The sequence below is a fragment of the Neomonachus schauinslandi genome, chromosome 7, assembly GCF_002201575.2.
Source record: "Neomonachus schauinslandi chromosome 7, ASM220157v2, whole genome shotgun sequence".
NCBI classification, from domain to species: domain Eukaryota; kingdom Metazoa; phylum Chordata; class Mammalia; order Carnivora; family Phocidae; genus Neomonachus; species Neomonachus schauinslandi.
The window spans coordinates 56,445,592-56,461,624 of record NC_058409.1 but is presented as its reverse complement, the minus strand read 5'-3'; the positions used below and the strand labels follow the sequence as shown (position 1 = coordinate 56,461,624).

Sequence of the window (16,033 nt, the reverse complement as noted above, 5' to 3'; positions counted from 1 at the left end):
CTAGAATCATAAACAGATAGTAAGTGTTGACGAGAATGTAGATAAAGCAGAATCCTCATATGCTGCTGGTTCCAATATACAATGGTGCACCCGTTGTGGTAAACAGTCTGGCAGTTCTTCAAATGATTCAACATAGTTACCATATGACCCAGCAATTCCGCTCCTAGGTACATACTCAATTTAAAACAAGTGTCAAACAAAAAGTTGTACACAAATGTTTACAGCAGCATTATTCATCATAGTTGAAGGGTGGCAACTACCCAAAAGCCCATCAAATAATGAACTGGCATTACTAATTCTTAAAAGCACTCAAAACCAAATGCCAGGGAGATTACTGGATTGCTCTCTTTGTACAGGTTTACAAAGAGTTCTTGCGGCAGTTCTTGCACAAGGAAGGGGAACACAGGCCTCCAACTCTTTCTACAATGTGAAGGAAAAAGCTATAGGGCAGTACAGGCTGTCTCAGTAGAAACAAATGAAATGGAATAAAAGTGGTGAGGGGACTCCGTACAATGTCAAATCCAACCAACCTCTACACATCATCTTTTTTTGGTTTATTTGTTTATTTGAGAGAGAGTGCGAGTGAGAGAGAAAGAGCACAAGCCGGGGGAGAGGGAGAGGGAGAAGCAGACTCCCCGCTAAGCAGGGAGCCCGATGCAGGGCTTGATCCCAAGACCCTGGGATTATGACCTGAGCCGAAGGCAGACGCTTAACCGACTGAGCACCCAGGCCCCCCTACACATCATCTTTTAGTTCCTTCACCTATTGAAAGTTGGGAAATTTCCCTCTTGTGATTTAAAAACATCTCCTTGTGTTTGGATTTTCATTACCTTATCACCAAAAACTAAGCACAGGTTTAATTATATTATGTAGACCTGTATTCTTTCATTTAGATCTATATTTGATCTAAATACAGGTTTAATTCTATCATGGTTTTGTCAAGAAAATGTTACTTCGCAACTACCTTTTGGCAATTCTGGTTGAAAGAAATAGACTCAAGTCACCTCAAATGCTGAGGGAAGGGAGGATATTTTAAAGATACGTACAGATAAAAGGGTGCCAGGTTTCAAAGACTAGAATTCCTCAACATGTAGTTCAAGAGCAGCTCTAATAAGAAACAAGAATTACAGAAAATGACCCTCAAATGCCCTGGTCAATTACTACTCCAGTATTTTGTGATTAGATAATTTGGCTCTTTCCCCTTATCTTTCCATGGTTATTTCCACTGTAACTACAGGACTTTTTCTCTGTGCTTTCAGTTCAAGTTCCTGAGAAAGACAGCTCACTTAACTATCACTGTTACTGCTGGAGCAAAATTTTGCACCAAGCAATCCTAACTGCTCCTGATCACCTCAGAGAAGGACTTTCCTTGGGCCAAGTAACTTTTTTTTTTCTTTAAGATTTTTTTTTTTTTTATTCATGAGAGACAGAGCGAGAGAGAAAGGCTGAGGGAGAAGCAGGCTCCCAAGGAGCAGGGAGCCCGATGCGGGACTCGATCCCAGGACCCTGAGATCATGACCTGAGCCGAAGGCAGACGCTTAACCATCTGAGCCACCCAGGCGCCCTGGGCCAAGTAACTTTGCTAAGATTAGTCAAGTGAGGACAGCCTGGTAAGAGTCACACAACAAAGGAAACAACCATCTATCATGTAAGCAACCACTCAGGGCTGCTTCCTCAGCTGACTCTGAGGCTCAGAGCATGGCAGTCTCCTAAAATATAAAGCCTCCTCTCTAGCTTATATGATCAGATGCAATCCTACTATCTAATAGATTACAACAGGAGAGAATTTATGCATTCACAAAATGGTCCATACAGGTACAAAAATGCAACAATTATATGGTTTCAAAGTTAAAAAAAAAAAAAAAAAAAACTTGAGACAAAAAAATCTCTATTTTAGCATCTCTGGTACATCATCCAAATTCTGCTTGAATTTCTTCAACTGCTGGGGAACTCCAAACCAGAGAAAGCGTCATCAGGCTATTCTAATACATCTTTAAAAATCTTTATGTTAGGGGCACCTGGGTGGCTCAGTCAGTTAAACATCTGCCTTCTGCTCAGGTCATGATCCCGGAGTCTCGGGACAGAGCCCCACCTTCCAGCTCCCTGCTCAGCGGGGGTCTGCTTCTCTCTTCTGCCCCTCCCCCTGCTCTTCTCTCTCTCTCTCTCACTCTCTCTCAAAAAAATCTTTTCAAAAAAATCTTTACTTTAGAACAAAATCTACCTTCATGTAAACTCTGCCAATTAGCCTTAATTTTTTTTTTCTGAAGCAAAAACAGGTTTATTCAGCCAAGCAAGGATCCTTCAAGTATCTGAATATCTCATACTTCCCTTTAGCCTCCTGTAGACTAAATCCATTGAGTAATTTAAGCTTAAGTTATTCTTCCTAGGACCTGATTCCAGACCCATGGCCATTCTCACTTCTTTGGGCACATCCTATTTTGTTCCAACCACTCTTTAAATACACACTTGGAATTGAAGACAATACCTGAGGGTTGGACAAGAACAGAATACTGTAGATTCATCTTTAGGAACTCACCACTAGTTTCATTAATCCAATATATATTTTTCAGGAACTATATCTCTCCAGTGATTCATATTAAGAAAACACCCTATAAATTTCCTGTATCTGCATTTCAGCACTACTAAATATTAATTGTATGCCAAAAAAAATCTTTTTTTAGTATCAGCAAAAGAAGTTTACTTTCAAAATTTTTAGCATTACCATCTCAATTATGATTATTGTTAAAGTCATGATACCAAAATAAAATCATGTTCAAATACTAGTTATGCCATGGAGCATCTCTAAGAGGTACTCCACTACACTAACAGCCTCCCACTGTACCTGCCTGAGAGCTTTCAGGAGCCATAGGAGATGCTCAAGCTAGACAAGAAGTTTTCTACATATCTTAATAGTACTGATGCAGAGCACCCTGACGCTCTACCTTAAGTAAAAAAGATGGTCTCAAAATGAATTACAGATGTGTTTTAACAGATAGTTTGAACCCTGGTAAAATTAACCAAAAAAAAACTGTTAAGAGAAATGGGCCAGACTGGACTAAAAGGAACAGAGATTTCAAAATGAAAAGAAGCTTCTGGACTCCCAACTTCCAGTGGGTAAGAAACACACTGAAAAGTGCTACTCAGCTGCAAACATTTCTTACAGTAAAAAAGGACTTATCAGAGGGTGGAACCAAAACCAGAAGAAAATAATAGATTAGAGGAAGACTTCAGGTAGAACTTGGCCCTATTCAAGAACACTCACTGCCCCAGTTAGGAGACCCTGACAAATGGGCCTGGCTGGATTTCAGACTTGCCACAGACCAGCAACTGCTACCTGTCTCCCATTCCTCCCCTACTTGAATGGGAATGTCTATTGGGGTTATCCTGTACTTACCTCACCATTTTATGCTGGATATAGCTCTTCAGTTCCTAGGTCTATATCAGGAGGAACATAGCTCCTCCCATCAAGGAGTACAATCTAATCCTTCCCACTCCTTTTTGAATATGGTCCGGCTTTGTGTCTTGTTTGACTAACAGAATGTAGCCGAAAAGAAATGACTCAAGTTTGCAATGTTAGACTATCACAGAAGAAATCCTCAAAATTCTTTCTTAGTGCTGTCCAATCTCCAGTCACAAATTTTAAATGGGTAAGACAAGAGTGACATCAACTAACCGTAAATGAAAACAAAATAGATAACATTCTTGAATTATGGGTCATTTTTAATGATGAGCTTTTCAATTTTTTTTTTTTTTAAGATTTTATTTATTTTTCGACAGAGAGACAGCGAGAGAGGGAACACAAGAGCAGGGGGAGTGGGAGAGTGAGAAGCAGGCCTCCCACCGAGCAAGGAGCCCGATGTGGGGCTCGATCCCAGGACCCTGGGATCATGACCCAAGCTGAAGGCAGATGCTTAACGATTGAGCCACCCAGGTGCCCCGAGGTTTTCAATTTTCAACTCCAACTAAACTCTTAGGATACCACTGGTATTACTGTAACTTAAATATCATAAAAAAGAATGTTGAATTGTAGCCCATTTTTAAGAGATTATTTTTAAAAGAGTAGAATTTTTGAGGCCCAAAATAAAAGAACACAGAGTTATTAGGGAGGAAGCCTTTGTAGTGACAAAGCACTAAAATTCGGACAACCTGGGTCAGGTCTAGCAGGGTGACCTAGGGCAAACCACTTATGTTTGGCCTTGATTCCTCAACTATAACCTGCCCAACAAATACTAGCACTCTTGAAAAGTCTAAAGGAACATGAACTTCTATGAAATGAGTAAGTCTTAGGGAAGTACAATATAGGGAATGTAATCAATCATATTATAATAGTGTAAGGTGAAAGATGGTAGCTTACACCTGTGGTGAGCATAGTATAACAGAGACTTGTGGAATCACTATGTTGTACACCTGAAACTAATGTAACATTGTGTGTCAACTATACATCAATTAAAAAAACATGAACTTCACTAAATTAATAAGCTAAGAATATGGTTAACTGTAATTAAATACAATTTCTTGAATTACTATTAATACTACTTATTATGATCTAATTAAAGCCACCATGCATTGAGCACTTATTACAACCTAAATATATGTTCATCTAATCCGATTAACAACCCTATGGGGAAGGTCCTATTATCCTATTTTACAGAAGAGCAAACAGATGTATGGAGAGGCTAAGTTAACATTCCAAGGTCTTACAACTAGTTAGTGACAAAGCCAGGATCAAATGCAGGGTTTTTTTTTTTAAACTCTTGAGCAGAACCTTTAATTACTACCCTCTGCTATGTCTGTATGAGAGCCTAAAGTACAAAGTCCCAAAACAAGAATTTGGTGTCAGAAATGCAAACAACAAGCAAATAGAGTGCCATCAGTAACAGACTAGGAATAAGATTTAAATTCTAGTGCCAATTCTGTACCACCTACACCTGGGTATAAGATAATGAGCAGGTCAGCAATGAAAATCAAATAGTTTTTAATCAAGAAGAAATTAAGATATTTCACATTTGGCAATCATCCTATGTCTGGGCTTTTTTTCATCCACAGAATGAGATCTGAATAAATCCATTATAAGATTTTCCTTTCCCAGCTATGAAAATTTGATTCCATTTTTAAAAACTACATAAAATGTTATTTCCAAAATGAATTTTCCAATCCAATCAGTAAGCATATTAATATGCTAAAACATATTAAAAGGTATGAAGGTTTTCTTACCACTTAGTAATTTTTCTCTCCTTTGAATAAACTACACTCATTCTGGCACTTACTCATACATTTACACTGACTTATAAGAGCCATATTATATTACTAATGTCTGATGGTTATTTCACTTTATTTTTATTTTACTTTCTAAGCATTTTTAACTACATGTTCGATTAATAACCTTAAGGGTATATATTTCTTCAATATCTACTGAAAAAATAAGTGAACAGAACAAGCAACATAATAAATGTTGACTATGTGGAAACTATTTTTTCCTCTCTAACTTTAAAGCCACATGATAACAACTCAAGAGTGGATTCTCAGAAACATCCACATAATAATCTATTTTTCAGATTATTACATATTTCCAGTTACTCCAAGTTTCTTGATGCACAATAAAAACTATTCAAATTCCAAAAACTCTTTCACTTAGCCTATCACAACCACTAGAATCAAGCAGGAGCTCAAAAAAAAAAAAAAATCCGCAAATTATTAAGTAAGCCATTACAGTTACATTATCTAAGGAGATTATCCTCAGAAATTATTTTCATGACAGCTCAAATGAAGATGCTGGCAAAAGTGCTCCTAGCAGTGAAGGAAGGAAAGTGAAGGAAAAGAAACCTTGAAGAACTGAAAAAGCAATAGAAATCAACTAGTTTTTGATCATTTAGTTCACTCTGCCTACCCTAGGAGATGGGGTTTGGAGAGCTTCCGGGTTGAACCTGTGGAGGTATTGGGAGACAGCCATGCCAGGAGGCCAGGTGTTCACCACTCAGGCCTTGCCCTAGGAATCTCCTCTGTTGGGCCATTCCTGAATTGTAGCCTTCATAATAAACTGGTAATCTGATCATTCATTAAAAATGCTAAAGCCCAGGGGCACCTGGGTGGCTCAGTCATTAGGCATCTGCCTTTGGCCCAGGTCATGATCCTGGGATCAAGCCCCGCATTGGGCTCCCTGCTCCACGGGATGCCTGCTTCTCCCTCTCCCACTCCCCCTGCTAGTGTTCCCTCTCTCACTGTGTCTCTCTCTGTCAAATAAATAAATAAAATCTTAAAAAAAAAAAAATGCTAAAGCCCAGAGGAGCTAAGATGGCAGAGTAGGAGGAGGACCCCAGGCTTGCCTGGTCCTTGGAACTCAGCGAGATAAATATCAAATCATTCTGAACACCCAAGAAATTGTTCTAAGAACAAAACAAACTGCACAAAAAGAGGGAGCTAAAAGGCCACATCATGGAAGGTAGGAGATGTGGAGACATGATTTGGGGGAGAAGAGGATCACGAGTGCCTCGGAGGGGAGGGAACCCTGGTCATGGAGAGAGGTGAGAGAGAAAAAGAGACAGAGTGCACAGGGGATAACACAAAGATGACATTTCCCCAAAGCCAGTGACTGGGAAAACGAGAGGGACTGATTTTGAGTTTTTACAACCACAGGGCTCAACCACTAGAATTTTAGAGGTCCATGGCATGGCGGGTGTGGAGCCCAGCAAGTGATGCAGTGTTCCTGTGGAGAAGGAGTGCAGACAGCCCAGGGCAGACAGAATGATCTGAGGATCCCCTAGGACACACTGGGAGAGATGATTCCCCCTTCTTGGAGCACATCTAAAAGAGGTGGCTTGCCTCTCTGAAGACAAACAAGTTGGCAGGTGCCATTACTCTCCCCCGCCCCCCAGCATAAACTGACTTCAATGAGCAGCACAGTGCCAAGAGTGGCATAAACCACTTACACCAAGCCCTGCCCCTGTGCACTTGGCAGGTGCTGCTTTCCTCGGGCAAGTATGTCTGAGAACCAACACAGCAGGCCCCCACAAAAGACCAGCACAACACCCCCTACACACACACACACACATCTACTGACCATAGAGTCCTGCAAACCTTCAGCTCGAGTGGAAATAGCATCAGGTCTTTTAACAAGCAGACCAGAGTATACCTGGTTAAAATTCGCCACACTCTGGCCAACGTCCAAATACTCCCCACTGCAGGCAAGGAGAAACTCTGCAGAGGACTGACCTCAGGGAAAGAGCAAGCAAAACAGAGCAGCACAATGCACACAGCATACACCAGAGACACTTCCTGAAGCACCAGGCCCTCAACAGTACATGACCTATTCTTTACAAAGTCAATACACTCAGGAACAGGAAACATAATAGGCTTTCCTAACACACAGAAGAAGGTGGAGAAGAAAATGCCAAGACAGAGGAATTAATCCCATAGAACAAGAAAAGTCACAGCCAGGGATCTACTTGAAACAGACATAAGTAACATGCCTGATTCAGAATTTATTTTTTTTTAAGATTTTGTTTATTTGAGAGAAAAAGAAAGTGTGTAAGCACAAGTGGGGGGAAGGGGCAGAGGGAGAAGCAGACCCCCCACCACCCACTGAGCGCAGAGCCCAGTGCAGGGCTCAATCCCAGGACCCCGAGATCATGACCTGAGCTGAAGTCAAATGCCTAACCAACTGAGCCACCCAGGTGCCCCTTGATCCAGAATTTAAAGCAACAATCATAAGGATACTAGGTGGGCTTGAGAAAACATAGAAGACACCAGAGAGTCCCTTACTGCAGAAACCGAAGACCTAAAAACTAGTCAGGCTGAACTAAAAAACGCTATAAACTGAAATATGAAACCAACTGGATGTAATGAATGGAAGGACGCAGAGGATGGAAGAAGCAGAGGAATGAATAAGTGATACAGAACATAAAGTTATGGAAAATAATGAAGCGAAAAAGAAGAGGAAAGAAAAGTATTAGATCATGAATGCAGACTTAAGGAACTTAGAGACTCCATAAAGCACAGTAATATTCATATCACAGGCGTCCCAGAAGAAGAGAGGGAAAATGGGGCAGAAGGTTTAACTGAGGAAATTATAGCTGAAAACTTTTCTAATCTGGGGAAGGAAACACACATTCAAATCCAGGAGGCAGAGAGAACTCCCATCAAAATTAACAAAAGCAGGCCAACACCAAGACAAATCAGTTAAATTTGCAAAATATAGAAATAAAGAAAAAAAATCCTAAAAGCAGTAAGAGAAAAGAAATCCCTAACTTACAAGGGAAGACAGATAAGGTTAGCAGATCTCTCCAGAGAAACTCGGCAGCCCAGAAGAAAGTGGCAGGATATATTCAACGTGCTGAATGGGAAAAACATGCAGTCAAAATATTTTATCTAGCAAGGTTGTCATTCAGAATAGAAGGAGAGATAAAAGTGTTTCCCAAACAAACAAAAACTAAAGGAGTTTGTGACCACTAAACCAGTCCTGCAAGAAATATTAAAGGGGACTCTTTGAGTGGAAGATAAAGACCAAAAATGACAAAGACTAGAAAGGTACAGAGAAAATCTCCAGAAACAACAACTTAACAGGTAATACAATGGCACTAAATTCCTATCAGTAATCACTCTGAATGTAAATGGACTAAATGCTCCAATCAAAAGACATAGGATATCAGAATGGATAAAAAACAAGACCCAACTATATGTTGCCTACAAGAGATTCATTTTAGACCTAAAGACACCTGCAGATTGAAAGTGAGTTGATGGAGAAACATTTATCAAGCTAATGGATGTCAAAGAAAGCTGGAGTAGCCATCCTCATATCAGACAAATTAGATTTTAAATCAAAGACTGTAACAAGAGATGAAGAAGGGCACTATATCATAACAAAGGGGTCTAACCAACAATAAGATCTAACAATTATGAATATTTATGCCCCCAACTTGGGAACACCCAAATATATAAAACAATAACATAAAGGAACTCACTGATAATAATAATAGTGGGGGATTTTAACACCCCACTTACAGCAATGAACAGATCATCTAAACAGAAAATCAACAAGGAAACAATGGCTTTGAATGATACACTGGAACAGATGGACTTAACAGATATATTAAGAACATTTCATCCTAAAGCAGAATACACATTCTAAGTGCACATGGGACATTCTCCAGAATAGATCACATACCGGGTCACAAATCAGGCCTTAACAAGTACAGAAAGACTGAGATCATACCATGGATATTTTCCAACCACAATGCTATGAAATTTGAAGTCAACGACAAGAAAAAATTTGGCAAGACCACCAATATATGGAGGTTAAAGAACAACCTATTAAAGAATGAGGTTAACCAGGAAATTAAAGAATAAAAAAAAAAAAATACATGGAAACAAATGAACATGAAAACTTGACAGTCCAAAACCTTTGGGATGCAGCAAAAGCAGTCATAAGAGAGAATTATGTAGCAATACAGGCCTACCTCAAGAAGCAAGAAAAATCTCAAATATACAACCTAACCTTACACCTACAGGAACTACAAAAAGAAATGAAGCCTAGGCCAGCAAAAAAAAAAAAAAAAAGGAATAAAGATTAGAGCAGAAATAAATGATATAGAAATAAAAGAACAAAAAAACAGATCAATGAAACCAGGAGTTGGTTCTTAGAAAAGAATAAAATTGATAAACCCCTAGCCAGACTTATCAAAAAGAAAAGAGAAAGGACCCAAATAAATAAATTCACGATGGGGCACCTGGGTGGCTCAGTCGGTTAAGCATCCGACTCCTGATTTCAGCTCAGGTCATGATCTCAGGGTCATGGGACTGAGCCCCATGTCAGGCTCAGCACTCAGCCTGAAGTCGGCTTGAGATTCTCTCTCTCTCCCTCTCCCTCTGTCCCTCCCCCTGCTCATGCTCCCTCTCTAAAATAAATTTTTTATTATGTTATGTTAATCACCATACATTACATCATTAGTTTTTTATGTAGTGTTCCATGATTCATCGTTTGCGTATAACACCCAGTGCTCCATGCAGTACGTGCCCTCTTTAATACCCATCACCAGGCTAACCCATCCCCTCACCCCCCTCCCCTCTAGAACCCTCAGTTTGTTTCTCAGAGTCCATAGTCTCTCATGGTTCATCTATAAATAAAATCTTAAAAAAAAAAATAAAACCACAAATGATAGAGATCACAACCAACACCACAGAAATAAAAAAATTATAAGAGAATATTATGAAAAATTATATGCCAATAAACTGGGCTATCTGAAAGAAATGGATAAATTCTTAGAAATATATAAACTGAGCCAGGAAGAAACAGAAAAATTAAGAGACCAATAACCAGCAAAGAAATTGAATCAGTAATCAGTGTCTCCAACAAACAAAAGTCCAGGACCAGACAGCTTCCTAGGGAATTCTACCAAACATTTAAGGAAGAGTTAATACCTATTCTTCTCAAACTGCTCCCAGTAATAGAAATGGAAGGAAAACTTCCAAACTCATTCTACAAGACCAGCATCACCTTGAATCCAAAACCAGACAACTAAAAAGGAGAATTATAGACCAGTATCACTGATGAACATGAATGCAAAAATTCTCAACAAAATACTAGCAAATTGAATCCAACAGTACATTAAAAGAATCATCTATCACAATCAAATGGGATTTATTCCTGGGCTGCAAGGGTGCTTGTTATTCACAAATCAACGTGAAACACTGCAGTAATAAAAGAAAGTAACAACCATATGATCCTGTCAAGAGGCACAGAAAAAGCATTTGACAAAATACAGCATCCTTTCCTGATAAAAACTCTCAACAAAGCAGGGATAGATGGAACATACCTCAACATCATAAAGGGCATATACAAAAGGCCCACAGCAAATATCATCCTCAATGGGGAAAGACTGGCAGCTTTTCCTCTATGGTCAGGAACAAGACAAGGATGTCCACTCTTACAAATGTTATTTAACATAGTACTGGAAGTCCTAGCCTCAGCAGTCAAACAACAAAAAGCAATAAAAGGCATCCAAATCAGCAAGGAAGAAGTCAAATTTTCACCATTAACAGAAGACATGCTCTATGTAGGAAACCCAAAAGACCCTACCAAAAAAATTGCTATAACTGATACACAAATTCACTAAAGTTTCAGGATATAAAATCAATTTACAGAAATCTGTGGCATTTCTATATACCAATAATGAAGCAGCAAAAAAAGAAATCAAGGAATCAATCCATTTACAACTGCACAAAAAACCCTAAGATTCCTAGGAATAAACCTAACCAAAGAGGTAAAAGATCTGTACTCTGAAAACTATGGAATACTTCTGAAGGAAATTGAAGAGGACAAAAAGAAATGGAAAAACATCCCATGCTTATGGACTGGAAGAACAGTTATTGTTAGAATGCCTAGGATACCCAAAGCAATCTACACATTCAAAGCAATCCCTATCAAAATCCCACAGCATTTTCCACAGAGCTAGAATTAACAATCCTAAAATTTGAATGTAACCACAAAAGACTCCAAATAGCCAAAGCAGTCTTGAAAAAGAAAGGCAAAGCTGAAAGCATCACAATTCTGGACTTCAAGTTACATGAAAAAGCTGTAGTGATCAAGACACTATGGTACTGGCACAAAAACACACATAGATCAATGGAACAGAATAGAGAGCCCAGAAATGGACCCTCAACTCTATGGTCAACTAACCTTCGACAAAGCAGGAAAGAATGTCCAATGGAAAAAAGACAGTCTCTTCAACATATAGTGTTGGAAAATTAGACAGTTACATGCAAAAGAATGAAACTGGACCACTTTCTTACACCACACACAAAAATAAATTCAAAATGGATGAAAGAGGGCGCCTGGGTGGCTCAGTTGGTTAAGCGACTGCCTTTGGCTCAGGTCATGATCCTGGAGTCCCAGGATCGAGTCCCGCATCGGGCTCCCTGCTCGGCAGGGAGTCTGCTTCTCCCTCTCCCGCTCCCCCCTCTTGTGCTCTTTCTCTCTCTCACTCTCTCTCTCAAATAAATAAATAAAATCTTAAAAAAAAAAAAATGGATGAAAGACCTCAATGTGAGACAGGAATCATCAAAATCCTAGAGGAGAACACAGGCAGCAACCTCTTTGACCTCTGCTGCAGCAACTTCTTGCTAGACAGGTCTCCAAAGGCAAGGGAAACAAAAGCAAAAATGAACTATTGGGACTTCATCAAGATAAAAAGCTTCTGCACAGCAAAAGAAACAATCAACAAAACTAAAAGGCAACCTTCAGAATGGGAGAAGATATTTACAAATAACATATCTGATAAAGGGTTAGTGTCCAAAATCTATAAAGAACTCATCAAACTCAATACCCAAAAAAACAAATTCAGTCAAGAAATTGGCGGAAGTCATGAATAGACATTTTTCCAAAGAACACATCCAGATGACTAACAGATATATGAAAAGATGCTCACCGTCACTCAACATCAGGGAAATACAAATCAAAACTACTATGAGGTATCATCTCACACCAGGCAGAATGGCTAAAATTAGCAAAATTAACAGGAAACAAGTGTTGGCAAAGGATATGGAGAAAGGGGAGCCCTCTAGCACTGTTGGTGGGAATGCAAACTGGTGCAGCCAGTCTGGCAAACAGTATGGAGGTTCCTCAGAAAGTTAAAAATAGAACTACCCTACGACCCAGCATTTGCACAACTAGGTACTTACCCAAAGGATCCAAAAATACTGATTCGAAAGGACATATGCACCCTGATGTTTATATCAGCATTATCAACAATAGCCAAATTATGGAAAGTGCCCAAATGTTCACTGAATAATGGATAAAGAAGTTGTGGTGCATATATACAATGGAATATCACTCAGACATCAAAAAATGAAATCTTGCCATTTGCAACAATGTGGATGGAGCTATAGTGTATTATGCTAAGTGAAACAAGTTAGAGAAAGACAAATTCCATGTGATTTCACTCATGTGGAATTTAAGAAATAAACAGATTAACGTGGGGGGAAAGGAGACACACAAATCACAAAACAGAGTCTTAAGGATAGAAAACAAACTGAGGGCTGCTGGAGGGGAGGCGGGCAGGGGGATGGGTATTAAGGAGGGCACTTGTGGTGGTGTTGTATTTAAGTGATGAATCACGAAATTCTACTAATGAAACTAATATGACACTATATGCTAAATAGAATTTAAATAAAAAACAAAAAATCTAACAGGTTTTGTTTTATGGTTTTGGGGTTTTGGGTTTTTTTGTTTTTTTTCAGAGAGGGAGAGAGGGGCGTGGGGGAGGGACAGAGGAAGAGGGGAAGGAAGAATTCTAAGCAGGCTCCACACTTGGTGCGGAGCCCGATGCCAGGCTCAATCTCCCAACTCTGAGATCATGACCTGAGCCTAAATCAAGAGTCAGACGCTTAAGTGACTGAGCCACCCAGGTGCCCCCAAAATCAAATAGCTTTTAACCAAGAAAAAATTAGGATGGTTGCCAAATGTGAAATATATTTTGAAAATAAGAAATTTTTCAATATTGCAATACTGAAAATTAGAACAGATCTGAAAAGAAAGATGATCCTAAGTTAACAAAAAGATAAAGCCAGGGGTGCCTGGGTGGCTCAGTCAGTTAAGCGTCTGCCTTCGGCTCGGGTCATGATCTCAGGGTCCTGGGATCGAGCCCCACATGGTGCTCCCTGCTCAGTGGGGAGTCTGCTTCTCCCTTGCCCCTCCCTCCCCCTGCTCTGCTTGCTCACTCTCTCCCCCCCAAATAAATAAAATCTTAAAAAAAAAAAAAGATAAAACCAGGAACTTTTATATTTAAGTAGAGAGGATCAGAAATGCTACTTCAAAAATCATACATAAGAAGAAAAAATATGCAGTAGATGTAAAGCTTCACTTTAAGAAGCAGGGCAGGTGGGTGCCTGGGTGGCTCAGTCGTTGGGCATCTGCCTTCGGCTCAGGTCATGATCCCAGGGTCCTGGGATTGAGCCCAGCATCGGGCTCCCTGCTCCGCGGGAAGCCTGCTTCTCCCTCTCCCACTCCCCCTGCTTGTGTTCCCTCTCTCACTGTCTCTCTCTCTCTCTGTCAAATAAATAAATTTTAAAAAATAAATAAATAAGAAGCAGGGCGGGTGGACACAAATGGAAAGATAAAGGGTCAGATATGCAGTGCTGTGACAGTCACCAAAACAGGGTAAGGCCATAAACAGGAACATGTGTACAGCCAAATCTTCTTTAGGCCTAGATTATCCATCCCTTGAAACATTTCTGGACTTGAATAGTCATTGTCCTCTGAGTGCATCCACCTTATAAGCAACAAAAAAGTTTTATAATTTTATGTCACCACAAATGAGTATTTAAAACTACTTTTGGAGGGGAGCCTGGGTGGCTCACATAGTTAGGCGGCTGACTCTTGAGCCGGCTCAGGTCATGATGTCAGGGTCGTGGGACTGAGCCTCACATCAGGCTCCACTGAGTGTGGAACCTGCTTAGGATTCTCCCTCTTCCTACCCTCCTCATGCTTCCCCCCCCAAAATAAAAATAAATAAATCTTTAAAACTACTTCTGGGAAAAAATTTTAAAAATAAAAATAAAACCACTTTTGGGTTTAGAATTACTACAATGACCATACGTATGGCAGAAAAGCAAAGTGTCATGGCAACATCAGATGTCACAAAAGAACAGTCCAGGTTAAGAAGAAAACAATGTCTTGCCCTAACAAAGGAATCAGCTATACAAAATGAGCCATTAAATGGAATGACCAAATAGAAAAGAGCCAAACTGTTAGATGCTGAATAAATAACATCAATAAATTATCTGAATTAGGAATAGCTAACAGATTCTTAATATTATACCTTCAAAATATTTAAAAATAACACCTATTCTGCAAGTTATGAAACATGGGTTCAGAATGTCTACGATTAAAGAATAATCTGATTTTCCACAACATGGAATGATGGAATACCAAATACTAAATGGGTGGAGGGGGTGAGGAGGGGAGGAAAGTACTCTCCTTAAAGTGCAACCATATCAGCAATAAAAGCCTGAAAGTTCCAGGCCGACTGCACAGAATTTTCTTAAAGGACACTAGGAGCAAAGGAATAGTAGACTGAGTCTATTCTACATTCCTACACAGTGAATCAAGTTGTCAATAACCAGGATCATTTAAGTATAATAATCCTCCATTAAATTAAAAGGCCAATAATCTAAAAGAAGGGATATTTTTCCCTTCCAGGATTCTTTTTTTAAGATTTTATTTTTAAGTAATTTCTACACCCAACGTGGGGCTTGAACTCACAACCCCAAGATCAAGAGCAGCATGCTCCACGGACTGAGCCAGCCAGGTGCCACCCCCTTCCAGGATTCATAAGAGACAAAACCAGGAGTAATGAGATGAAACTCAAGGCAGAAGTGACACTTGTGTGACTACAAAATAAAGTTACTCTTTAATTTTGTGTGACTACAAATTAAAGTTACTATTGCACATATCCAGAAAAAATTAATAAACTTCGACCAACAGCTGGAAACAAATTACACGTGTAAGCAGCTGAGCTCATTAGGAAACAGACTATTATTCTTTAAATAGGTATTTACTCAGATGTTGCATTAGTTTAAGCACAGATCATAAACATCTTAGCCTCCTTCCTCATTTGCCCGTTTCTGTGCCAAGCCCTTCCAAAGCTGGGGTTGATAAGGTTGACTCCAAGAAGGAAAGAAGCTCATATAGGAAATGCTATCCTCACACAGCCCAGAGAACTGGTGACGCACTAGGAGCTTGGAAAACATCCCGTCGTTCACCTTACTAAGAGCAGTTAGGTAAGAAGATGGTCGTCCACGTGCACTATTGTTTTCCAGGTGTGTTTATTTATTTTTCACTTCTTTGATATCAGTACTCTCAACCTGAATCAAGTGGGGGGAGGGGGATAGCAGCGCCGCTGGTGGTATGTGGGAGCAGCACAAGTTTAAAAAATAAAAACACAATTTTTTTTTTTTAATTGCAGCGTATTCGGCGCCCTCACCTCTCTTCTACACCTCTGCCATCACCCCACGCAGCTCTTCGCCGCCGCCGCAGGTCCCC

General features: G+C 39.7%; 1 protein-coding gene across 2 annotated transcripts in view; it reads right to left on the bottom strand.

Moving 5' to 3' along the window:
• SCAMP1 (secretory carrier membrane protein 1) overlaps positions 1-16,033 on the bottom strand; it is a 120,830-nt gene that overhangs the window by 104,200 nt on the left and 597 nt on the right. The gene's annotated exons all lie outside the window — the stretch shown is intronic.